The sequence below is a fragment of the Cyanistes caeruleus genome, chromosome 1 (assembly GCF_971803275.1).
Source record: "Cyanistes caeruleus chromosome 1, bCyaCae1.hap1.1, whole genome shotgun sequence".
Classification (NCBI taxonomy): domain Eukaryota; kingdom Metazoa; phylum Chordata; class Aves; order Passeriformes; family Paridae; genus Cyanistes; species Cyanistes caeruleus.
Window position 1 is genome coordinate 86963735 of NC_141701.1, and position 26081 is coordinate 86989815.

At 42.6% G+C, this 26081-nt stretch overlaps 1 protein-coding gene across 1 annotated transcript in view; it reads left to right on the forward strand.

Annotated features, from left to right (window-relative positions):
• Positions 1-8083: 8083 nt before the first annotated feature.
• Positions 8084-26081, forward strand: part of RREB1 (ras responsive element binding protein 1) — a 138270-nt gene continuing 120272 nt past the window's right edge. Inside the window, exons 1-2 of the mRNA XM_086901021.1 lie at positions 8084-8333; positions 9039-9224. The gene's annotated coding sequence lies outside the window, so the exon portion shown is untranslated. The remainder of the gene's footprint in view (positions 8334-9038; positions 9225-26081) is intronic.

Here is a 26081-nt window from a genome sequence, read left to right on the forward strand (position 1 = left end):
CAGGGTCGGGGGCATCTGGCTCCCGTAAGATTTTTTATAGTAGGAATCTGTTTCCAGGACCATTGGCTCCTCTGCAGCAGGATGCTGTTTTTCAGATCTGATTTAAGCTGAACTCCAAAAGACCACAGAGAAAGAAGAAGCAGGGAGTGTGCGCCCAAATTCCTGGAAGAGACACCCGAGCTGTTCCTGTAGCCTCCTGCCACCACACTCCATCCTCCCCAGCCCCTACAGCTGGTCCCAGCAATTGCCAGCACTTCAGGCTCTGAAGGCACGGGAAGTGGCCCGCAGCTGGCCTGGGGAGCCTGCCTGGTTTGAGCAGTGTTTCCAATTAATAGCCTGCTCAGCAGCCACATCGTGTTCTGTGAGAAATGCTAAGTGTCACTAGCAGTCCCTTGGTCCAAAATGTTTGGGGAGCCACTGTTCTGTCCCTAGCCTCACAGGGACTTTGCATCTGGGAGGAATGCCTGGGATGGAGAACACAAAAGGACAAGCTGGACTGGAGCACCCATTATGCCATTGAAAAAAATGAAAATAAGATGTCAACAACTTCTATGGGCCTAATTGTTTCTTCTCAAACAGATTGTTAGCTTATGTGAATCGGGGTAGCTTTACTGAGTTAACCAAAGAATGGAAGGGGGGAGGGGGATAGCCTTGGGATCAGAAAGGCAGAACACGGGTCTTTATCCCCATCACTTCCTGGCTACTGAGTAACATTAACTTACTGCCACCGCACCCAACCACCCCCCAAGAGACAGCAGCAAGAGAAATGAAGAGACAGAGGGCAGTAAGACTGCGTAAGTTTCTGCTAACACCTCCTCACAAGGCCACCCGAAGGACCGGGCCTTGACTCTGCATCTCCTGCTCCTGCCCTTGCTGCTCAGCTCTACCATCAAACCTGAACCACACAAAACTAAACTGACTGCAAACCAGAAACCGTCATTTTCTGAGCTGGATTTCTCCCCTGAACTGGCCCACCTTACAGCCACATGCACTTTGGACCAGGTGTAAAGATCGTAACAAATGCTTTTTTCAGTATTTGAAGAGTACATCAGACTGCAGCCTGGTGAAACACTGGGAAATCCCACGGTGAGCCACAGACTAGGAAGCTGTACTTTAATTTCAGCAAAACAAAGTTCAGGCAGTGAGTGAGTGATGCAAACGCACCTAGTCAGATTTCTCCACTGGACCTTCAAGAGAAAAGAGGTAAAACATCAAGCACAAAGGGCAGCCTGACTTCTCCAAACACAAAATCAGGACAAGCCAAATCCTGTCCAATTGCACAACATTAAAGAGTGATTCTGTGCTCTCTTGCCTTGTGCTAAGGGAACAGCAATGTTCTGACCTGCAGTGATTTACGTGTAGCAAATTCGTGCCATAAACAAGTGAGAGGAACCAAAATCTCATGCCCTAATCCTTCAAAGCAAAACCAAATTCTTTATGGTCAGCAAGCCTGGTGATGAAGGAGGTAATGCTTATCCTTACTTGAATCCAATAAAAACATCCAAACAAGACAAACAATGCTCCAAGATCCTCTCTCCGCTACATTTGCAAATAATGTTAAAAAAAAGAATTAATCATTCCACATGCTTTAAAAAAATTAATTAATCTTGATGTATCCCCAGCTGGACAGGTGTTACTGCCTCCAGTGAACATATGAGCAAGCTGAGTAAGACAGACCTGGCCCTGTATTTTTAAGTAACATCTAATTTTCAGTGCACTTCTGGGTACAGGCAGTTTCTGTTAATTTTGGCTAGAGCTGTAAGTGATTAATACACATGTAAGACAGATTCTGGATATCTCAAGCTACAGGGCTAAAATTAAAGCCCATGCTTGAAAATGTGATCCTAAATGACTTGCTCTTGGCTGGGCAAGGCAGGGAATCTGCTGCAGGATCAGGAAAATAAGCCAAGTCTTTAGATTCCTTGGGGCTTGTCTCCACAAGAAACGTAGGTAAGAAACAAAATTGCAGCACGCCAGGAACATTCTCCTCAGGTGGACCCTTTGGTGTTCACTGCTTTCAAAGAGCAAATTTTAACCCTGACATAAATTCATCCCTTCCTCCACAAACACTGAGAGACACCCTTGTCGGTGCTTAGCACTGTCACTTGTTGCCACTTTCTAAACTGAGAGGTGCTCCTGGCAAGAGAAGGATGTGGTGGCTCCAAAGGTAGCAGTAAGAAAGCCACGGGTAAGGACTCACTTTGGTTTCAGCTTCCCCATGAAGATGTTTTGGTTTGCAATCAGCACTGAAGCAGCTTACCTGAGTTTCAAAGATGGGTGAGCTACCTCCCACTCAGCTCACTCAAGGTCCTGTGTACCCATTTTCAGCAGACATATGGATGATCTGAATAGCTGCCCACAGCTGGAGGACAATGCCAGCCCAAAGGAGGAGCTGTGTGGTTTCATGCTAGTACTAAGCAACAATTGTCTGCAATAAACCCTCTAAAGATAATTTAACAATGTCTGCACAGAGGACTTGGGCTACAGATGCATATCCTCCCAAGCTGAGGTGCTGCCTGAGAAGTCTATTGACCCAGCATCCCTTCAGGTCTGCTCTGCTCAGCTGTGCTTAAATGCTTCTCACAGTTTTTCAGGCTAAATGAGGTAGGTTAGAGGGGGCCCAGCATTTCAACATTACAAACTGCCACCAAATGACAGGAAGTGGTCAACCCACAGCTTATTCCCTGGATCTGAAGCAGCAGGAACCTCTGGCACCAAGGGAGAGCTAGAGACAGAAACTCCTGCCACAGCTTACATGAATGTCTGTGGCGTAAGTGCAGGGTAACAGTGTCCAAAAGTTCATCCTCTGGCTTGTCACATGCCAGCTTTCACATGGAAATGAGCCTGGTGCTAATGCATTAGGTCCTGGCTAACATTTAAAATGCTGTGGGCATAGCACTGCCATTATTTAAACTTTGAAATTGGTACGATATAGCTTAACTGGCAAAGATCAGTGTAGGCTAGGTCTGCCAAAACTGGTGGGTGCAAAGGAAGTGCCGCAGTGCCCTGTGCTGAGGATGGCAGCCAGCCACAGAGCAACCACCCTGTGGGTGCATGCACAACACAGGCAAGCCTGAGGTCACTTTATGGTTTTGGTGGACTTGAGAAGAAGAGGAGCACTTCAGGTTACAGACACACAGCCGTCCAGACTGTAGCAGGGCCCTTTGGTGTAGCTCCCCCTCATTCCCCACAAATCCAGAGAGAGATTGCTGTCCCGCAACACCAAGTCAACTGTTTGTGTAGCTGAGCTCCAAAGACTTCTTTTAAGGAGCTTTGGGTTAAAAAAGTCCCCACCATGCATTCTCCCTGAAATGCATGTCTTTTCTTTGAAGTGGATCATTTCACAGGACTGGCTTAAAGGGCAGCTAGACAAACAGCTGTATCAGCACAGCCGCTGAAGCAGTAACCTGGGGCAGCGGAGAAGGAGCCAGCCACAGCAGCCACCTCCCTCAGCTGACAGCTAAAGCTGGACACCTGTCTGTGACCCAGCTCTACCTATACTTTACAAAGTGTCTGTTTTGGTTTGGATTGGCTTTCTGGTGGGTATTTTTTTTCCTTACCTTTCCTAAGTAAATTAGACTTACGTAATTGTTCTTTCTGTCAGTTTCCCTGTAATCTGTTTCAAGTCTGCCGTCCCATTCTCAGTCAAATCTGAGAGCGTTTCAAACATAGCATCACCCTCTAAATCCATCAGTGTCTGGGTAGAGGCCCAAACTTGTGTCCTCTGCAAGGGGAAAAGCAGGCAAAACTCAGCTGCTACCCATTGCTGCTCTTCAGCTGACACACAGCTCTGTCCCGTGGCTTCAGAGGGACAGGGAGGGAGCTGAAGTGGTGAATTTAATGCTCATCATACAAGGCAAGGCTTTGTCACTGTAATTGCTCATGCACAGCCTGCCTTTATCCAGACTTTGAACCTTATGGCATGTAGACTTCAGTGTATACTCGTGTTTCAAAAGAAAGCATCCTGTCAGAAGTTCCTTCTCTGAGTCATTAAAACGTAGTTGGTACTTTTAAATCCATTCAGTGACTTCTGCATCGGGCTACTGTAAGATACATTGTCTTAACAACAAAAATCATACAGATATCCTTAGTGAAAAAAGGTGGTATTTACTTCTGTACAGGGGCTTATGTGTACCATTTGTGAAATACGATGACTGACACTGTATTTATACTGCTAAAATGCATTTTCTGGGGGGAGCTCAACACAGAGATTAATTTCACCTAACATGAGAGGGAAAAGGTAACTTGTCAACCAGATAGGTTATTCTCTGATCTATAAATCAGAGAGAATAACAATGCCTACTGTATTCCCGCCTGTTCCCACACACTCCTGCTTGTCATCGCAAGAGCTCTTTAGTGCCCTGAAATAAAGCTTGACAATAAAAACTAATTGAAAGTGTACTACAATCATTAACTTTTGGAGCTTCACAGTTTGCCCATCCTTAAATAACGCTGGTTATAAAATCCTGTTTGCACTACAATTCCTTGGCTCTGCGCCATGTAGCATGTAGAGAAATCAGCAATATGTGCAGCAGGGACTTCACTGGCTATAATATGAATGCACATAATAGACTTTCTTCTTCAGCTCAGCAGCAAAACACGGACTTCAGATCTAGAGACCAGTTATAGTCCCAGTGGTGTTTACTCCATGTAATTAGCAGTATCAAGTGTGTTGTCTTTTGGGTAGCCTGATTGTTTCCATATGCATGAGCACCTTCTGTGAACGAAGACAGGGCAAGAGGCAGACAGCACTTGAAGCACATAACGCTTGTGAGGCACACAGCGTTACGGGAAGCACATATGTTTTAAATACCTTATCTCTGCAATTAAGAAGAGTTTAGAAATTGGTCATATAAATCTTGGGAAATGGGGCCAGCAGAGAGAGAAAAAGACCTTCTTTCCAAGCAAGAACTTTGCCTGGGTAACTACTTGAACCCAGCTGCCGGAGATGGCGCAGACATCTCCCTGCTTGCTGATGGGAGAGCAGCATGAATCAGTAGCCCATGAATTGCTCCAGGAGGGAGAAGGCTGTTGATGCTGTGTTGGGGCCCGGAGGAAGATTGGGCTGGCATTCGAGGTGGGGCATGCCTGGGAATGCTGCACAACATTCATCTTAGGGGCAGGTACTTGCTGAACTTCAAATTACTGAGAGAGATGGCTGAGGCAGAGTGAGGCCTTGCCTTTGCCTTGCAAAGAGGTGCATTTTTTTTACCTCAAGCTAGTGTTTCTGACCTGTCCCAAGGTAAAAAAGCAGCGAAGCCAAGCAACTTCAGCCTCATTGCAAGGCAAACCAGGCAAGGTCAAGTGGGGGCTGCTGCTGGACTCGCCTACATCAGCAGCAGTTACAGCAGGGTTTAAAAAAAAAAAAACAAAAAATCAGGAAAAAAATCCTTGAGCGCAGGAAAGACAGGCCCTAATGTCTGTTTTGAAAAAAGAAGTACGAAATAGGGGTTGCTTGGGCTTATTTATCCCTTGTTCTCCCTCCCCCTTTTACACCCCCAACATTGCCACATCTATCAGGCTCTCTCACCCCAACCCTCAGGCTTTTGCCTCGTGGCCGGCAGCATGGCTGGAAGCTGCAGGGAAGTGGGGAGAGACAAGGAGAGCCATTTCAATTGCAGCCTAGCTCCTCCTGCTCCCTTCTGTCCTCAGGATCCTCCACACGCCTCTTGTTACAGCAGGGCCCCTCTGCACCTCACCCTTGGTGACGGTGTGCCTCGAGGCACGCCTTGCTGATTGGGAAAGGCTCTCCCGAGACATTCCCTCGCACACCTATTTTTATGGCTGCAGTAGTTGCCTGAATAAAAGTAACTGTCTTGGGCTTCGTGCTCCCTTGTGCCATCCCAGCATCCCAGGACAGCCTCCCCTCCACACTCTTCTGTGCCTCCCAAAGCCTCCTACGTGTCCATCTGCTTCATCACTTTGCTAACAAGATTTCAGTATCTGTTCTGTAGCAAACCACTCAATCTATAACTGGGATTCACCACAGGAGAGTGCTTGACCAGGTTATTACAACTACTTGGTTGTCACCTTTGCTGCTGCAGATATGGCAAAGATTTAATCTTAAAACTTGCCTTGCAGTACAGAAAATACATCCTTGCAAAACACCTTTAAATTTGAGCAAGTGCAGCTAGGCTTACTGGCTGTACCAACTTGCATCACACAATTTCACCTGCCTTTCTCTGCTACCTGTAGAGAATATCAAAAAAAGCTCCCCAAGCAAGCTTTTAAATTAATAAATCTACACTATAAAATACTACAACACAATATTACATGCAACAAATCCAGACAAAACGTGTCTTCTTGAAAATATCTTGCAGTTTGTGATTTGGATAGAATTCTGGAAGCCTAGTAAGAATAAAAATCTTTTATTGAAAAAAGGCATACTCTGCTCATGGTCATTAGTCAGCCTAGCAGCTTGTTTTAGTCGTGTCCTCTGACATTGGGAATAAGGATGCTACTATTTCAACAATAAGCTATCAAACTGTTTTGAAAATAGTCACTGCATTTTAATTTCTTGAAAAGCTCTGAAAAGGCGAAAAATGCATTTGCAGCACAGCTACTGCTGCTTATTCAGAAGTGTACATTATTTCAATCTCAAGATTTGTTTATCTCAGTGAAAAATGCTGCACTAAAAATTAGTTTAGTAGTTTTTATATCTATCACTGTTGACATTCTGCATTTATGATTTTCTCAGTGGTTCCTGCAAGGTTTTTTTCTATTTTTTTCTTTTCTCATTTCCAGTTAAACGTCTGCCACTGACAAAAGCACTTCATAGCATGCAGTCACTGTCATTCATGGTCATGGCAGATTCAGGGAAGCCCAGTGTAATCACTCACATTTTCAGGGAGTGAAATAATCTGTGTGCAATCTTGTGTCCTTGCAAACCTCCCTGCAGGTGTGTAACTCTTCCCTAGTGCAGAGGAAAGTTTAAAGATGCTTGAGGTAATGCTACCAGCTTAGTACTCGCAGCACACAGGACAGTGCATGGTATTTTAAAGCTTACATAAATAATAAATAAGTTTTGTGGCCTTTTTATGTGTAAAATGTTAGGTTAATTGAGAAGTATGAACATTCAGTTGTTCAAATTTAATAATTAAAAACACAAATGTACTTCATACTGAGTACCTAGACCTCTGCTACATGCACATTTACATAGAGAGAGAGTATCTGGAAAACCACTGTTTTCGCTGTGATGGAAATAATATGCTGTTTATGTGTCATGTTATTTTGAGTCATTATTAATCTATTACTCAGCCAGGTTTGTAAATGTGGTACAGCACTAAACATTTAGGGTGACACTGAAGATTCTGGCCCTGGACTCCGCAGATGTAAGCATATGTGTAACATGTGCTGAAGTGCTTACAGGAATGGAGCAGAAATATGTATCAAGCCCAAACTTGAAAACAGGTGGGTTTAAGTTATACAAGGACAAAGAACAGTGAACTAGTTTTTAAGCAGACGCTTCTAGCATTCAGAAATTAAATGGCTCTTTTTGTTCCCATCTCCACCACCCTAAAAAAGAGCCCCAAAAAAGGGGTTGAGAGAGAAACACATGAAATCTAAGTCATAACCTTAAAACTGAGGCTCCTTTTCACCATGGAGGAGGTGGGAAATCACTTTTTTTTTCCTTTTTTTTTCTTTTCTTTTTTTCTTTTTATTTGCCAAGGGCTGCCTGTCCAGCATCAGCCCAGGTCCCCAGCCGGCAGGTGTCTAAAACTGTGGGACAGGAGCATTTCCTTGGCACAAACCAGGGCACTCCTGCAGGCTGGGCTCCACAGGAAGGAGCTGGTCATAGCTGGTATTTTGCAATAACAGAACTGAAAAATAAACATTAAAAAAAAAAAAAAAAGAGAGAAAGAAAGAAAAAAAAAGCTTCTATTAGTGCATCTGGCGGCCACCACGGTGGGCTGGTGCGTGTGCCAGCAGCTGGGCTCCCCTGTGACCCCGGGAGTGCCCTCAGGCCCGGCACATCTGCATCCTCGGGGAGCTGCCCCTTCCAGGTCTCGGCGTGCAGGGAGCTCCCAAACCCAGCACCTGCCCAGGGACCCGGCGGTTCTGGGGACCACCGTCCTCCCTCCCTGCCTCAGGCGGGGCTGTGCACCCTGAAGGGAGCCAGGAAAGGCCGAGCCCGGGAGCCGGGGTGGCAGCCCCCGTCCCGGACCTCGTGAGCCCCTGCCCCATTCCAAAGGCGGGCAGCCCGGGGTGCCACCTGCCCCCGCCTTGCCTACACCCCCTGCCCAAACACCAGGGCCTTGCCACGGCCTGGAGAGGCCTCGGCTGCCCACAGCGCAAGGCCGGGGATGAGCGGGCAGCCCCGCTGGCGGGATGAGGTGGGGGCAGTGTAGGCCCCGGCGTGGGGCGAAATCCCTCTCAGCTGCCCCAGGGAAAGGGAGTGTCCCTGCCAGGGGAACAGACGGAGCGCCCTCCTCTTACTCACCTGCCTGCCCGCCACTTGGAGAGGCGGCGGGAGGTGTCGCAATTATCTGGGGAAAGGGACGAGCCCCAGGAGCCTGAGAGTGGGACAGGAATGGCGAGGTTACGTAAAGGAGGTGGGCGAGAAGGGGAGCGGGACAGTCAGGTGTGCGCATCCAGGCGAAGCCGGGGGCGAGGGGACGGCGGAAGGGATGCTGCCAGAGGAAGCCGAACACTCGTCCAAGAGCGGCCGGGAAAGCAGAGGGAAGGGGCACAGCCTCCCGCTGCAGCTGTTGCGGGTGCAGGCGTCGATGCGGGCCGTGGAAGGGCCGGACAAAGGGCAGGAGCAGCAGCGCCGCACAGCCAGGGGAACGAGAGGGAATTCCCTCCTTTCCCGGAGGTCCGCAGTCCCCTCCTCCCGTGCTGCTGGGGAAACCTGCGCTGCCGCTGCCTGCTAGGAGACAGCTCGGGGGCTGCGGGTGTGCGAGGCTTGCTAAATGGAGGCTCTGCTGCCCTGCTGGTTGCTGCTGTGCTCGGGAAGGGAGGAGGGAGGAGGAGGAGGAGGAGGGAGGGATGTGAAAGTGGGTCAGGAATGTAACTAGACTCTGCCCCCCTTGTTGCAGGCGCAGGCGGCGCTGCCTTAGCGATGGAAAGCAGGCATTTCAGTGTTGATGTTCCCCAGTCCTGGCGGCTGACGGTTACTAGGGGATCCTGAAGGATGTGTTTCCCTGTGACCCTTTGAGAAGAAAAACTTAGTTGCCGCAGTAACCAAGTTTGGCTTGGATGCAATGATGCAGTAAATAGCATAGGTGAGCCCTGCTAAATGGAAGAGGAGGAGGAGGAGGAGGAAACTGGAACTGTACAGGCTGGATAGCTCTTGCATTCGGGTCGGGAAATATTGAAAAAAAATATCCCAACAAACTGTATTAGTTAAGTATGCGACTTTTACATTTTCTCATGCAAGAAAACTCTCAGAATTTATCACCTATTTATTGTAAACTACTAAGTAAACAGAGATAGAAGTAAACTGCCTTACGGATGTAGCATGAAATAGAGAGCTCACCCACAAATCTGCAGTAGCCCTGAGCAGCCCTTTTCAATGCAAACAATTTTTGTTTGATGGCCTGAATTTTTGAAAGTTAAGGGTTGTGAAAGAAGGTGAAGGCTGACTCAACACATTAAGTTTTCATCCATCTTCTTTTTATCATTCTTACTTTAGACTAACAATTTTTAGATTAAAAGAGAACCCATCAATCCTGCTTCTAAAGGAAAAACACAAACTACTTTCAAAGTGGAAAACAAACTAAAATACCATGCAAATAAATTAAACTTGAGGCCCTGTTATGCCTAATTTTTCCCTCCAGTTGTTATCATCTCGTTCCTGTCTTCTTCTAACAGAGAATCACTTTCATTCACACGAGTGGGAAATCACTTCTCAGAGCTAGAATGAAGAACTGAAAGGAATCACAGAATACATATACTGTGATATATCCATTTCTTCTTTAGTTTTCTTCCAGAGTTGTGTCTTTTACAAAACACTGGTATCCTAAAGAAACAGTGGGTCACTGTACCATGGCACTGATTCTGTTCCCAGCCTCTCTCCAGAGGAGAACTGAGTTGTCAAGCTTACAGATTCATCTGTAGTGGAGTGAGGGGACACACAGACTGTCAGTGCAGGCCACACAGCAGATAGGGGTGCATCCAATCGATGGATGAGGGTATTTGTGTACATTTCATTAAAGGAACAAAAGTCACTGGAGCAAACTGTACAGCTATTTTTATTATTCCTTTGAATATTTGTCAAGGAGGTATTACTGTAGATAAACATCCCTTTAGCTTATTTTGCCTCTGAAAGCTACTCAGTCTTTAAAAGCAGACATGCCCTTTAATTTAAAGACATTCAAGGATGCATAATGAATGTTACTCTTTCTACTTTTTTCCATGAGATAACCTTTCAGTTGATTTTCCCTATAATTTTCTGCAAATTGTGGTGAAATACAACTAATATATTGTACCATTACTCCTGTTTTATAAAAGGAAAAAAAAAAAAAAGTATAAACCAATAATGGTTTAAGTGCTATGGACCACAAAGCTTTTCTTTAACAGAACTCAGTGGAGGGCCTGGGTGATACCTTATAGATGAATGTAGCCTATTGCCTCCAGTAAAGAAAAATATTTAGACAGTCTTCAGATCTATAATGGCTTAGGTATGTCATGCTTATTTTTTTTGGTAGAACAGTATTACTTGGTTTTGTCAACTTTCCTGGCAATGCAGAGCAGTCAGTGGACTGTCTTTCTCGCCATCTGCTTGCCAAGGCCTCTGGTACTGAGCTGTCTTGCAGATCAGGGCAGAGGGACCCCACAAGTCTCTGTCAATGAAAATGCCAAGTTAGAAACTTCCTCTTTGGGGACTCCCACAGAAAGTTTTGATGGTCCCACCTATTACCAGCATATTCTCCCTGTGTGCTAAGGCAACCCAGTGAGCTGGGAAAATTAAACATTGCAGAAAAAGCACTTGTGCTACCAACTATTCCTTCCCTTACTGGCAGGGAGGGTCTGGTTTTATTGTTAGTCTGGGGCCCTGTTTATGCCCCTCTGGCCAAGAAAAGGGCACACTAAGCCTTATGGAAACAGTCACGGGAAAATCCTCCTGCGCTCTGTGCAGGAGCGTGGCGTTTCCTATCTATTCCCCCCGCCCCTTTCTGTAGGGATGATGTTAGGAAGGAGGTGTGGCCAGAAAGTTGCTGCTTTCTAGTTTTTCTTGGCTCTGGCAAAGGCCTTTCTATTCAAGGGTAAATGACAGGGACCTTGACGCCACTCTAAATCTGCAGGGGTATCTTGGAGGTCCCCAAAAGGACCAGATAATGTGACAAAGCATGGAGCACAGTTTAGGTATAACAGAGAATTTGACCTTAACCTGTGGCTGCTTTGAACAGCATCTCAGGCTAGAACTCTGTTGCCAAGATTTGGTCATGGGCTTAGTCTGCAGTGAGGGGCTGGTGGTTAATGCACAAGTGTGGAAAAAGAAGCATGGGAAAGTTCCAGGTTTGATAGCTGAGTCCATCTGCCAAAGTATTTTTTGCTTTGTTTTTGTTTTAACTTGTACACTGGAAAATCAGGAGAGGAAAAACCCCACTATTTAAATAGAGCCTTTTCTAGCTGTGTTCAGCTGAGTCCTATGGTTATTTGACAGAAAAAAAGGATGTGTTAATTTTTACCAAATCATGTTAGCATGCTAGTGAGCATGATTTAGTAAAATACATATTTTCTGAATAATTTTAGCATGTCCTGGCTTTTAAAAGCATCATTTCCAAAATAGATAATAATAATATTTAAAAATACATTTGCTCATCTTGCTTCTACCTAGCAGAGGAACCATTTTGCATCCTACTGAAGTGCTTTCTGTGGCTTCAAGGGGAGGATAGATTGGAACATATTAAGATAGACTCAAAGATTTGGCCATACGCTATTTTTGAGCTTTAGTTCCTTGGTTAGTATCTTGCTCTTACCAGACTGAATTGCAGAAACTTCTGTGTAAACAGGATGAAACAATAGGAGCAAAGGTAGGATGCCATACCAAGATGAATAAAGACCTCAAAGCCCATTGCCATTTTAATGATGACATTGTTAAGCAAAGTAGCTTAAAGATTAAATCGTTTACTTAATTAAGAAAAACTAGCTATTTATTGAGTGTTTTACCTCCAGCAACCAAAGTACAGCAGCGTTTTCTTTTGGAACTCAGCTCGTGTAGTTTCAAAGCTGTTTGTAGCTGAAGACTGCCAGTCACTCACTGCACTTACAAAACAGGTTTAAAAGCAGACACGGCTAACAGGATGTGACATAGGCTCTCCTCAGCACAGCATCTGACGCATCCCTGTACTTTTCTAATAACTCTGAAAGAGGCTGCTTAAATTTGGAATGCAACAGGTCTCTCTAAAGTTTGAATCCAACAAAAAAACCTTAAGAAAGGTATATCCATCCCCACATGTACCTTATTGGGAATTATTTCAGCGAACTTTTGCTTATCAGTATTGAAAAGATGTGTTAAAACCAGTCTGACAACTTTTTTTCCTAACGCCATGTGCTGGAGGGCCTTGAGAAAACAGTTTTGAAACAATATCAGAGCTGAGCTACTGAAATGCTTTGAACAAGAAGAATGTTCATTAAACATATTTCCCTGGTTTTTGTACTGTCCCAAACAACAAAAGTAAAATATTTTACAATTTATAGCCCTTTTTCCAATGAGATGCTACAGCAAGAGCTCAGAAGATTTGCATCTTGCAAGTAAGAACACGATGGACTTAAAATGCTTAACCTACTCTGCTTTTTTTCAAAATTTTAGCTGTGAATTTACTGGTTCCTGTTTCAAAACATGCATATAAAAGCCTTGATTACCCACCCAGCTCCCCTTATCTTAATTCACTTTAAGTCAGCCAACACCCACGGGAGAGGCTCTGCAGTGACCGGACCATGAGAGATGCAGACATTTCTTACTTCACTGGAAACAGTCACTGTGGTATAATCCTGCTTTCTCCAAGTTCCTATTAACTAACGCTCCTTGAAGTGAAATTAGGTTTCATTGCCCAAGGCTGTACTCTTTTCTCTCCTGCAAAAGGGCTGTGCTTCAGGTCACAGGTCTGTGCATGGGTCCTCCCACCCAAGCCCAGGGCACAGTGAGAGCGCCTGCCTGACAGATCAGCTCCTCTGCAGCCGCTTGGCAGTGCCTGTTCTGCACTGAAGGTCTGAGGAGGGAAGACATGGATACGGAATTTGCAAAGCACACCAGCTTCCTGATTCCCTGTTTTACAACTGCAGATTTCTCAGTACTTCTCAGCACCTCTTTTTTTTCATGTGTAGCAAAGTGTTCCAGGTCAGAATGGGTTGTTCAGCGCCTCTCGTTGTATACAGCTTGCTTTGAAAAATCAGAACTGAGTGCCACAAAACCAAAAAAAAAAAAAAAAAAAAAAAAAAAAAAAATATTAAAGATTTGGAGGAAATTGTAGATGTCATTTTTCAGGAGGTGTTTCCTGACACAAATAAAAGCATCATGCTAGAGTGAGAGGGACTGGGTTTGAAGCGTACCAGCAAAGGCTAAACTTGAAATTCACCTAGAGGGTAAGAGCATTCCAGTACAGCTGGTCAGCAGCAGAACAATTTAAGAAAAAACAGGATATTGAGAGAAATGTACTACAGAAATGTAGGGCCCGACTCTAGAAATGTTCACTAGAGATGCTACCCAGCAGGGAGTGATAAAGGAAGAATCACCTTTACATCTAGGGCTGTTTTGAAGAGCTGCTGTTGATGGAGCTTCCTCCCAGGCATTCCTGGGAGCTACGTCTGTGTCTGTTTTAGTAAGTAGGAAATAGATGGTGGATCCTGCAATTGGCAGGACCTTTTACACATCCATCTTGGCATTTTCTTTGAAGTCTTGGGTAATCACAAACAAGAGTCTCTGTAGAGATGATTCCTGCAACACAGGAAGCACCTGTACACGTTCCTCGAGTTATTTCTCCATGTGACAAATGCACACCAGTTCTGCTGTGTCACAAGGCCTTTTCACCCTAAAAGCTAAGGTCAGGAGTGAACCACACAAAAAAAGCACTGGATAAGGAAAAATCCTTCCCCAAAACCTTTCTTCCCTCATTTCCCTCCTACTCTGTCTACTCTGTTTTTCCCCCCTGTATTATTCAACCTACAGCTTGCCTTCCTAGAAGCATCAATCCATCATTCCCTATATTTATTTTTGTGTCTGTTCCTGAGCTCCTGAGCAGATTCTTTTTTTTTACTACCAGTGTGTGTAGAGCAGAGGTCCAGCCACAGGCTGGTTTGCATTCAGAAGCTGTAAAAGTTTATCAGTCAGTGATGTGATTTCTGCAATTTCTAAACATTTTTCTTTAAATATGGTTATACAGCTCACACCTCTCTTCCTCGTTTAATTGGAGCCTGCTCTCTTTTATGCACTGAAGTGCATGATACAAGCAGGCCCAGAGCTACGAGAAGGGGCTCCTGTTCTTGGCCTTTCTACATCTTCTGATTAGCTGCCCTCTCACTGCCTCAGTTCCTTCAGCTGTGCAATGGTGCTCCCAAAACTCTCTGCTCTGTAAAGTGAGTTAATATTCTTGGTGAAGGACATAGAATGAAATTAGACAGCCAGAGCTGTTGCAGAATTAGTATTACCTATGAGTATCACTGCATGGAGCGTTCTCCAACAACTTATTGGTACACACAAAGCAGCAAGAGTTTATTCAAAGTTAGTATCTTCTACTCTTAAGCTTGGCTGTGGTAGAATAGCATCTTAGATAAGAAAGTATTTGTGCAGAGTGATATCATTGGTGTGGTCTGCTTCAGATCTTGTCAAGATTCTGGCAGAAATAATTGCAATAAGGAAAAAAAAAGGCTATTTCTCTTAACCAGTTATTAACCTCGAGACAGTCTATGCTTAAAAGGAGGTAACAAATGTTGTACAAAGACCATCTCTTCCTTTGTTCTCTGGAATCAGGATGGTTTCTAGTAATTTAAGTGTTATTATTTTTATTACTAAGTTCTACTGTATGTCTCTTAATATTGTACAGAAAACTGTTAGTAGGTGAATTAGACAGTTTTGGAATTCCTTACGGTTATTTCTGTAACTTTATCTTTTCTCAGAGCAGGCCTCAGAAATTAGGTTTGTAGGATGCAACAAACACTGGATAATTCAGGAACAGTTTTATAAGCACTTAGACCTGTTAGTTATACTGCCTTATTTTCTTGCTGTTGAATATGCCCAGCAAGACACTGAAGGTTTTTTTATGAGAAACAAAAAGTAACTTGGAATTAAAATACTCACAATTAAAAAAATAATAGTAATTCATTGCAGCAAATCTTGTAAACAACTTTGATACCAGAGGCACTGCTCCTTAATCTGCTATCTGAAATTATTAATGGATATTTTCAGTTTCGTTTTTAAAGCAACTGAAATGCACATGCAGATTTAGGGTTCTGGATAGGGGAGGAAAGTAATTGCATTGCATCTTCACTCTTCTCCAATCATCCTCTGAAATATAATTTCCCACCTAAGCAGCAGTCTGTGTAAGATGCACAGCAGTTGTACATTTTGTACATTTTATTAATCTGAAGCTGAGCCTTTTCATCCTTACACCATTTTACCTCCAGGTGCTGTCTGGGTCAGACACATTTTCCAAAGAATGCCCCAGAAAGCACTGTGCAGGTGATATTATAATTCTGTATATTCCTACAATGGACCAGTGTGTCTGTGTAATGGGATCAGGAATTTTGCTTTGGATAGTTAATGGTAATGCCAAATGATAAATAAAATGCCAAAATGAAAAGTAGGCCCCAAAGAATGGAAAGCATTGTAATAAATCAACATTTATATTTCTAACTGTGAGTGCTGTGAGGTCTGCAGGAAGGGTTTATGGTGAGACACAGTCAGCAGAGAGCATGCAGCATCATCACTTCAAGGAGATCACCAGAGTCCTGCAAAGTCACAAAGCACACGGCTATTCAATGCTTAAGTTAATAACTCATGGAGCCTTGCGATATTCAGAAGCATTTGGCAAACATCTGACATTACCGGACTGTTTAAAGGTGTTTGCAGGTCACATTTACAAGGGGATGTCTGTTATGCAATATTATTAACAGCTCTCTTTGCTGTTATCTGCACATTAACCCCTTCCCACTGTACCAGGAAACTATTCTGTTCTTCGATAGCTGACTCCATCCTCTAATTTTTCATGCATACGGGTATAGCAAAATATCTCTTTAGGAGGTCATTTTGTCATTCTGCGTACAAATAATTATTGGTGTTTGATAATCAAAGCAAACCTTACTAAACGTATAATTTTTCAAATTATCTACATAAACACCTTTTTATTTATGTCACTCTTCTTTAAAGTTCAACGTATTTCTTCATTTTGTGTTCCTGAAAGCCATTTCTTTTGTGTTCACAGCAATCTTCCTGTTTCAATCTTCCTAATCTACCTTTAATCACAGTGGTCTCCACCATTTTTCCCAACTGTTTAGAATTCTTTGGGAAGAATGTAACTTGTTTTCTTAATAGGAGTTTTCCAAGAGCTTCAACATGCTGCAGCATATTTTACAAACTATAGAGGCTTCTAAGTGAATATTTCTCACCAAGTTTCACTTTTAAACTAATCCCAAGATGCAGGAAAATATTTCCATTCATTTTCATCCTATTTTCATCAGAGATCACAGAAGTGGTTATATTCATCATGCTATTAATTTTTAAAATGGGATGACAGTAGTTTGGCATCTAATTTGTACACACATGCTTAAGTTTCAGGGTTGCTCAGCAGCCACAGAAGCAATGAATGTGCTCAACATCTCTGAAAATCAGTCTATGTAGGTGCCTAGAAAATACAGAATCAAGTATCTGACTATGGGCATCCTAATTAGAAAAAAAAAATAAAATAACCTTTTAAAAAAATGTATTGAGTATGGGTGAAGTACTGGTTGCTAGCAGAAAGAGAGCACGTGACATAATGGATCTCATGTTCATTCAGAAGTGGCAGATCTGATATGCATATTTATGATATTTGGCAAATGTAGTGATTTTTCCATTTAAAAACTAAGATGTAATTACTAATCTTAGAGTCTGATTTTACATGTTTGCTTCGCTTTTTAAATTCTAAAAAAAGTAGTATCATGTTCTGTAAAATCTGGGGAGAAACAGCTGGCAGTGGGAAATGTGACATGATGTATTTTACTGATCCTGAAAGCTTAGTTTAGGCCCTCCTAATTATATGAAGTTCCCTCTTCTCACATAGCCCTGGGATAATTCGATAGTATGGCATTCCAAAGCCTTTGGGATGCTAAAATAATCATGCATTAACCCTATCAACATACTTGTGCTTTGATGTTCTCACCACTTAGCTGCTAGCTGAATAATTACAATTCACTTGTGATCGACTTTCATATGGTAAGAGTGATAGCAATGATAAAGAGGATGAAAAAGTTGCAAGACACTTGACATGTGTTTTTAGTTCATATGAAGAGAGGACATCAGTTTATAGGAACTGATGTGGAGCACACCATGCAATTAAAGCTTTTGGTCCCCATTTCATTGCTGGAGGGAAGTGGGGTTTGTGCTCAGTGGTGGGGAGCAGCCACAGGAACTGGTTGTGGCTCTCTGGCTGAGATAAGTTTATGCTGTTCCCTTTGGCAAATCATTGTCTTATAAATTCCTCAACGCTTTGTTCTAAGTACAGCTGTGTTTCAATAATAACTTATATCTGTATAATTCCAGTTCAGTGGTTTTTATTACATATGCTGCTAACATTTTCACACGAGTACCCCAGCTGTACAGCAGCCCTCTGCAGTCAGTGCTAGCCCAAAATCATGCCAGGAACTGTCTATATTCATTTCCATGCTACCAAACTTTTGTATACTCAACTATGATGCACCACTCCCATCTTACTTTCCCTTCATTCCACTGTTGTCCTAGCTCTCCAAAACTCACCATTTTTAATCCAATTTAACCTCAATTTACTGCCACAAGATTTTGCTGTTGTGCTTATTTACATGTTCCTATTTTATCCAAGTACCAAGTTTTGCAACAGCTATCAGTTTCCAGACAGGAAATCTGAGCCTGCTCATTCTTTTCCAGTGTGGTTGGGTAATGTGGTGTTCATCATAGGACAGGACTAATGATACCAGCTCTTCTGAATCACCACATTCAAGCTAGCACAGGGAGTATTTCCTCTCTTTTGCCAGTGTCAGTAACCTGGAGTCTAGAGCAGGAACATCATCTGTGGATCTGTCTTTGAGATTATCGCCAAAAACTGCATGAACTGTGGTGAATTATTTCCATTGGCTGGTGGACCAGGGATCAACAGAAAAACATCAGGCCAGAGTTCACTGATTAAGTCTGTGCCTAGAGAACAAGACTGGTTCTTCTGAGGTGAATCACTCCCATTTACAGCAGAAACCACAGTTCTGAATCGCAAGTCACGTAGGACCATATCGACTATGCATTCTTTATTGCATATAGCAATACTCTATAAATACCAGATAAAAATAAACAGGAAACAAAAGCAATCCTACTTTTCAGTCAGAACTCTCGTGCAGCTTTCTAGCCTTATTTATCATGTGTGTATGTGTGTGTAGGGGGATAAGCAGCTGTGGAGGGCATTAGTGTCCTCCAACAGAAGGTACTCATTTTTCCATGAGGACTGCTGCTCTGAAGGCTCTGAGATGAATTGATCACATTCATTTTATGTGTTTTTTAGATCAGGCTTTTCATCCAAATCTCAAGAAGTATGAATACAATGCTCCAATCCACTGTACCACTGGACACCTTAGCACTGTTCTCCTCAGCCTCCTCTCGGACTGTCTGCTGTATAACTCTTATTCTAGTGATATTAGGCTCTACCCTCAGGATTTTTCTTGTCTGGTTGGTTTTTTAGCTTCTTCACATTTAATCATTTTAGAAATCATTTTTCTGGATTATTCAGGCTGCTCATTTGCACTCTAAGGATTACCTTCAGCCACTTCTGCAAGGGAAAGGACATAGAGGAAAACAGCATAATTAAACAAGCGCAGAAGGTGTATGTGAAATGACAGCGTAAGATTGTTCAGAAAATTATTGGAGAAAATCTTATTTGCAGTTGCCATTTAATCAAAATTCATAGCTCAGAAGATTATTTATCTGCAGAGTTTAGAGAGCCACAGCAGTCTACTACCACTTCACAAGAGGTTGCAGGAAAAATTTTGCATGACTGTTAGGATTTCAGGATATTTTCATAGACATTAATCCAAAGAGATTTAATCCTTTCATGTAAACAATGATTGCAAGCTGAAAATTGGGAGTTTAAGTGTCTTCTGCCCTTTCTAGTTACTTGGAGTTCTTTTGAGGAAGAGGCTGATGTCTGTGCCCTGTTCTTAGAAATCATTTGTTTCAAGAGTTGAGATTTCTATGCAGTGAATTATTTCAGGTAACAGTTCTCTGGTGCTCATTTTGATAATAGTGGTTTAGGGTTGTTTTCCTTTTCAAGTTTCATTTCAGTTAGAGAGCAGTCCCTCCTGACCACCAAAGTAATTGAAAACAAACAACAACAATAAAGTTTATCTATCTACCAAATCTTTCCTCCCTATATGCTCACTAAGATAAGTTTCACCTTCTTTGTATTGCACAGAAGGAAAGAAGATCATGGAGCATATTATGTTATTCAAGTTGAAGAATGCAGAAAAATGTATTGAGAATACTTTCTTGTCAAGAATCCTTTATTTAAAAACAAGTGAATGTTGAACGATAAATAAAGGTAAAAGGACTTGAATGCTCTTATCCACATTGCCCTAAATTCAGACACTTTGCAATTACTGAGTTTTCTTTTTGTAGAAGCAAATACTTTCCTGTATGAAAGCTTCAGAAGTTATCTAAAATATGTCTGTATCATACACCCCTCTGGTCTAAACAGCTATCTTCTTCTGCCAGGAAGAACCTTGTGCTGACAGTTTTTGTTGTGGTTGTGGAAGTCATGCCAGTAGAAGAATTCCTTTTACCTCTCAATCATGTGTCCATTATGGACAATCTTTTAATAGAGCATGGGTGTTTTGACAAGCAAAGAGCTTTCCTGGTGTAGTTACAGCCCTATACACTGCAGCAGAGGTATAACTACCCCCAATACAATTTACAACAGCAAAACTGTTCTTTTGCCAGCATGGCTTATCTTATCATTGTCTGAATGACACGAGCTGCACTGGTGAAAGTATGGTTCTGGCTGCAAAACTCTGAACATTCACTGCTTTTGGTAGCACAGCTAAGTTTTAACCTCAGTTGCAAACAATATCCCTTTGCACATCTGAACAGTGTAAACATGCCTGCAGAACTTTATGGCACAGACCTGACCCAGTGCAATTTTGCTTCTGATTTAAGGAGGCACACAGCACAATTTAATAAGTACAAAAGCATAATGACTCTTTTCACACTCGTTTACCTGAGACCCACCAATTTCTTCTGCCTCCTCCTTGATTCATTGCCTACTGCATCCATTGGGCATTTTTTCCTGGTAATTCGGTTCTTCTCTTCCCCAAATCCTGCCACTGCAGCCTCCCCCACATTATATTAATCTCTGCCCTTGAAAAGAGTCCTGCTTTTTCCTTCCCTACAGGGTAACTGCTTCCTTGCATATTTTCTTCATGACTGCTGCCTCACTTCCTATTTCTTCACCTCTCTGCTGCTTGCTGGCCCTCTCTGCTGTTTTGTGGGTGCATCTCAAGGAGCTGCTTACCATCTTCTCCCTGGGATGGGGGAGGGCTTTCCTTCTTCCCCACCCCCTTTCCTATTTGCACTCTGTAAGCTATAATTAGCTGTGGCCTGAAGTTAAGAAAATAAAAATGCAGGCTAGAAAAATCAAGAGAAACATCCTAACAGTAAAATCAGCAAGGGTACAGCCCAAGCCCCCAACAGAAACTGTTGAATCCTCCATAATTGAGGATACTTAAAGCTAAACCAAGACAGTACTGAGAAGTGTACTGCACAGAGAAATACTGTGGCAGCCTCAGAGGATGGATAGCAGGTGTTTTCCATTTCTAGTTCATCATACCAAAAGATAATAAGTGATACTTCAAATGGAATTGCCACCTTCCTTTAACTGCCGCTCTCTCCTCTGGTGCTACTGCAGCCCTTTGAACAACTGAAGTCACTGTTAACATAAGTATTTATTTTGATTGTGAGAGGTTTCAGAATCCACTCTCTCTAGCAAATGAGACACAAGGAAACACACAGCTGGCTTACTACTTGCCTTCAGGAGGGAAAATAATCACATTTAAGCTAACAATCAATTAGGTGTGAGAGGCTGGGTGGTCAATAAGAACGAAACATGTTAGTACCAAATCACAAGCTGGGCATTAAACACTGACTTCTTTTCACACACCTGTGTTTTTTTGCATTGCCAGGCAACAAAAGTTTCTGGGCAACAATACAGAGTTTTAAAACAAGTGAAAGTATTGCAGTGGGTGGTTTTGCTTATTGTTCTTTTACCCGCTCCCTCTCTCCACAGACACACTTGCACATGGATCATACAACCTGTTTCTGAGGCTCTACATTAGATGTGATCACAGAACTGCTTGAGAATGTAGATGTCAAACATCTGCCCACTAGTTTTTTCATGCTATGTTTTTAAAGAGTCTATTGAGGAAGAATAGGCTGTGCTGCTCCAAAATTTGCTAAATAATTGAATATGCTGAGGGAATCTTACTTAGTTTTATTAATTTAAAACATACTATTTTTAATACACCTCTTTAAAACAATTTTGTTACTAAAGCTGTAATAACACTCTTGTGCTTCTGTTGTTTGTTTTGGTTATAAGGCTGAAAGATATGTCAGTTGGTTATCCTTTTAGCCATTCTCTATAGTTATGACTGTATATCCTGAACGAATAGTGTTAGGTTGGTGAACTTCCCCTGAAAGAGTTTAGAAACACTGGTTATTGTTACAGTAGTTTTGGTGAATAGTTTATGCTACTTTTTACATCCTGAAAATTAGAGCTGGGGAAAGGGACTTGTTCATCAAGCTGGTCCAGTCCCAGCAGCAGGGCTGCTCTGCATTGCATCCATCTGCTGGAGACTCCCACAGTGAAGAGAAAGGAGGAGATGGGACCAGCAATTATTGCAGCCAGAAACTTCAAGCAGTCCTGCAATATGCCCTACAGGCTGTGATCTATGGGGGGGAAAAAAAGTGGTGTGGGTTTCAGAAACTCTATCTTCATATTTCCATATGAATCCTTAGCCAAGAGGTAGTCTTGGCTGGCTAGGTGAGTCAGCTCAAGGACTGTTTTGCACTGTTGAAATGTCTCAGAGCAAACAGGGCGCGAACACTTACACTTGATATTTCACTTTTGCTGTTTGTTATCACTGACATACTGTCTGCTGAGAAGAGTCACCCAGCAGAATGGATGGCTTCCCTGTGGAGAACTACAGAGGAAATCTGGGGGAAATAGTGGTTTTAATTCCAGCCTTGCCACTACCAGCCTGTGGGGATGTGAGGGAAAGTGCTCAAGCATTCTGGGATACATCAGCCTTTCTTTCACTTTCTAAAGGCTAATGTTAAGATAAGTTTGGACTAAAGCTCTGCCCTAGCTCATCCAAAGCTGCCTGTGGATATAGTGAGTGGGGTTGTTGCAGGAGCAAGTTCCATGAATCCCTTGTTCCCCAACTGCCCAGTTTCCAGAGGTAGTTGAGCATGATGGTGCATCCCATTTCCCTGCATGGGGGAAGTGGCAGTGCTGTAGGATGCTGTGTCTTCAGATAAATGCTCTGAGAGAATTTGCACCTCACGTATTATGCTCTTCTGTGTGGTTTTCCAGTGCAGAAATTCATCAATTTTGCCAAGCAAATTTATAGAAAATATATTTAATTGAACTTTCCACATTTTATTTTGTATAATTACTCCGCCTATATGGTGGTCACATTTGTCAGTTCTGCATTAGTTCTCAAGGGGCTTTTGACCCAAAAAAATTGCCTCTCAGTTGGAGGAAAAAAAACCTCTAACCAAAAAAACCCCTCGACCTATGAGAAGACTCAGCAATGGCATGTTTGTTAATTTAAAGGAATAACTGGTTGAAATATAAAGGAAATTCAAGCATTTCTTTTGGTCTAAGGTTTTAAAAAGATTTATTTCTCAAAGCCCTCAGGGTTATATCCTCTGATCCTCCAAGCAGACTTTTCCCTGCGTTAGTATGTCAGCTGAGTTCTCCCTCTTGGTGCAAGTTAGGACATCAGGAAAAGGATGGCAGCAAGAGGACTCCGGATGCTGAGCAGGCACAAGCTTGGGCAGGGCATGGGGCCTCAGATGCCTCTGACATCCTCTGTGGCTGGACTGCAACACGTCAGGAGGGAGCTGGGGCTTGGCAGCTGCCCTCACCCAGCAGTCATGAGGTGTTGTAAAGTCAGGGCCCAGTCCTGCCTCTTAGCATTTAAAATACTCCTGGTTCAGCCAAGCTGCTTTGGCTGAAAGGGATGTATAAATTTGATAATGTTTCATAAGATGGGAGGAAAAAGATTTTCTAGCTAACCTTTAACTTCTTTCTTAATGCTAATGTTAGCATTAGTCTCTGTGTTTTAAGACAGCCTCAGGTTGCGGCCTTCATATAAGCTACACGTCCTGTTTTTCTTCTCTCCTTTAATCAGCATCTCTGATATTTGAATCGTGGATGGGAGCCAAGTTGTCCTTTTCTTGGGACCACGGCAGGTGGCTTTTGTCACCAACACTGCTGTGTCACCCAGTGGTGTCAATGAATTTGATAACACACTAAACACCTTCACAAAACTATTGTTTTGTTTCTACTATTGTTCATTGTATTTGACATCACTGTGAAGGATCAGAGAGGTGTGTGAGGGTTACACGGAAGCTAGAGGAAGTCTTCTGGCCCATTAGTGCATTTATGATCACTGTGGGTATTAGTGTCCCAATTTCCAGAGAGTACAGGAAATATGAATAGTCCTAGGAGGAAAAAAAAGACTTATTACTTATCTTGTCATAGAGTGGTCAGGGGAGATGGGATAAACCACAGTAATGCAAATGGCAAAAACTGCAGAGTGAAGAGGATAGCTGTATCATGTAAGTCACGTAGTAAGATTTTGGGAGAGCCATTCATAAAAGTGGGGTTTATTAGACAGAAATTACCTCTACCTTCTCTCTCACTGTAATAAGTAATAAAAAAAGGAACTAGGCATCAGAACCATTTGCTCAAAACTTCACATTCAGTGCTAGACCACAGTGTTTTTTTACCTCTCTGATGCATTACAAAAGCTCAAATGACAGAAGGCTGAAAACTGAATTATTTCACTTCTCTTGCCCCCCAATAGCCTAGAATTATAATTAATTCCTTAACTATTAAAAGACATACCACTTTTTTACTATTTTATAAACCCTAGTAGTTAATGAGGTTTTTTAAGTTATTACAGAACTTTTTTCATGGTTGGTTTTTTTATTGGTGGTTTTTATTTTTAGTATTAATGTAATACAGTATGTAGTGGTTCATCCTTCATTCCATCTTTCTGAAAGAATAGGGATAAATGCTATAAAAAACTATCTACATATTTTCTCCAAACACTAAAATCATTATTTTTTTTCCAATTGGAGTTTTTCATGTCCACCTTTCTAGAGCAGATTTCAAATGCAGAACTGAGAAACACTTGTTCTTCTGTTCCATCTATCTGCTTGCTAAACTTCCCACATTGAAGGGCTCTTAAGTATCTCCAATGTTAAAAAATACACTGAGGATGGGAATCTTCATGCTGAGGTAGCCTGAAATGCCTCCAAGACTATTCTAGAAATACTAGGCAGAGGTCCATGAGACATGCATTGCTAACCTCCAAATACGATCACCCATACAGGAATTTTCACCGATTTCAATTTCACCCATTTGTGTAAATAAATGGCTGTGCAAACCAGGCCCAGTCTCCATGAGTTGTATGTGCCATGAAGGCTTAAATGACAGCAGTATTCCAATGTAAACAGAATGTTTCAAGGGCTGAGCCTGAGATGGATGAACTGCTCAGGTTTTTGATTAATTGGATGCCTGACTGCAAGAGATAGGGAAGATGCAAGCTGTCTGTAAAGCTGCTGAACTTACCAGCAGTTCTGCCACTGCAGGTTGGCAGGTACAATGGGGACAGAGATGAAAAGGTTAGACACTTTTTGCTATCAGTTTCTTTTTAATGGCTTCCCTTTACTGTATTTTGGCAAAATAGAAACCTTGGAACAATGAGAAAGTGCTTTCTCATGTTTGTTGCTAACATTGTGGGGTACACTATGATATTGCTCCTCTGTCAGTCAGCAACTCCACTTGGGTAGTACTGCACAGAACTCAGTACAGAACACAGGTGACAAAAATTCAGCCTGCAGAAACCACCACAACAAACACACACAGGTTAAAGCTGCAGTTTCATGTTCTGAATACACATGTGCTACCTTTCGGTTTTGCAGTTGTGGCATTTCCAAGTTCCAGTTCACCAGACCTGCAGGTGTTTTACTTGGGAGTCCAGAAGGGAAGAGGTTTATTCTTGGTATGAATGACAGCTCATGTCTTTGAGACAGGACCTGTGTGTTCCTGACTTAGATGCCTTTATCCAGTATTGGAAAAAATGGTGCAAATGAAGTTAATCATGACATCTTACATTCAAGACTGTAGAAAGAGTCAATTGAGGACTTACAGCCACATACCTGGAATATAGCCTTCTTTTCCATGTGAATCCCTTTTCAATCAGGAGGATAGGATACCATGTAAGCTGGCACAAGCCTTTTGCCTAGAGGCTATGACTTGAATTCTTTAAAAAACAGTCAGAGACTCCAGGTTTCACTTCACCAATAACAGCTTTAAAAGGCCTAGTTTTAGTAGCTCTAGATATAGTGTAAATAACCATTTCCTTAAAGGTAAACTGGTTTCCACTATACTCATCAGGCACTCCTCGGAAGCAGTGTTGGTTTACTTTTGGTTTTTTCCCCATCGAGCTTTCAGGACAGAGTATTGCCAGATATTTTGCTTTTATGTACTGTTACTATTTGTCACACAACTCTAAACCGGTACTGGCTCTACAGTGAAATCCTCACCACCCTGAACACCTCTCCATCACTTGTTGAGTCTCCTGCATCTCTGAACTTGCACTGCAGGGAATGTGACGGGAAGGATGGTGCGTGCGGTGCC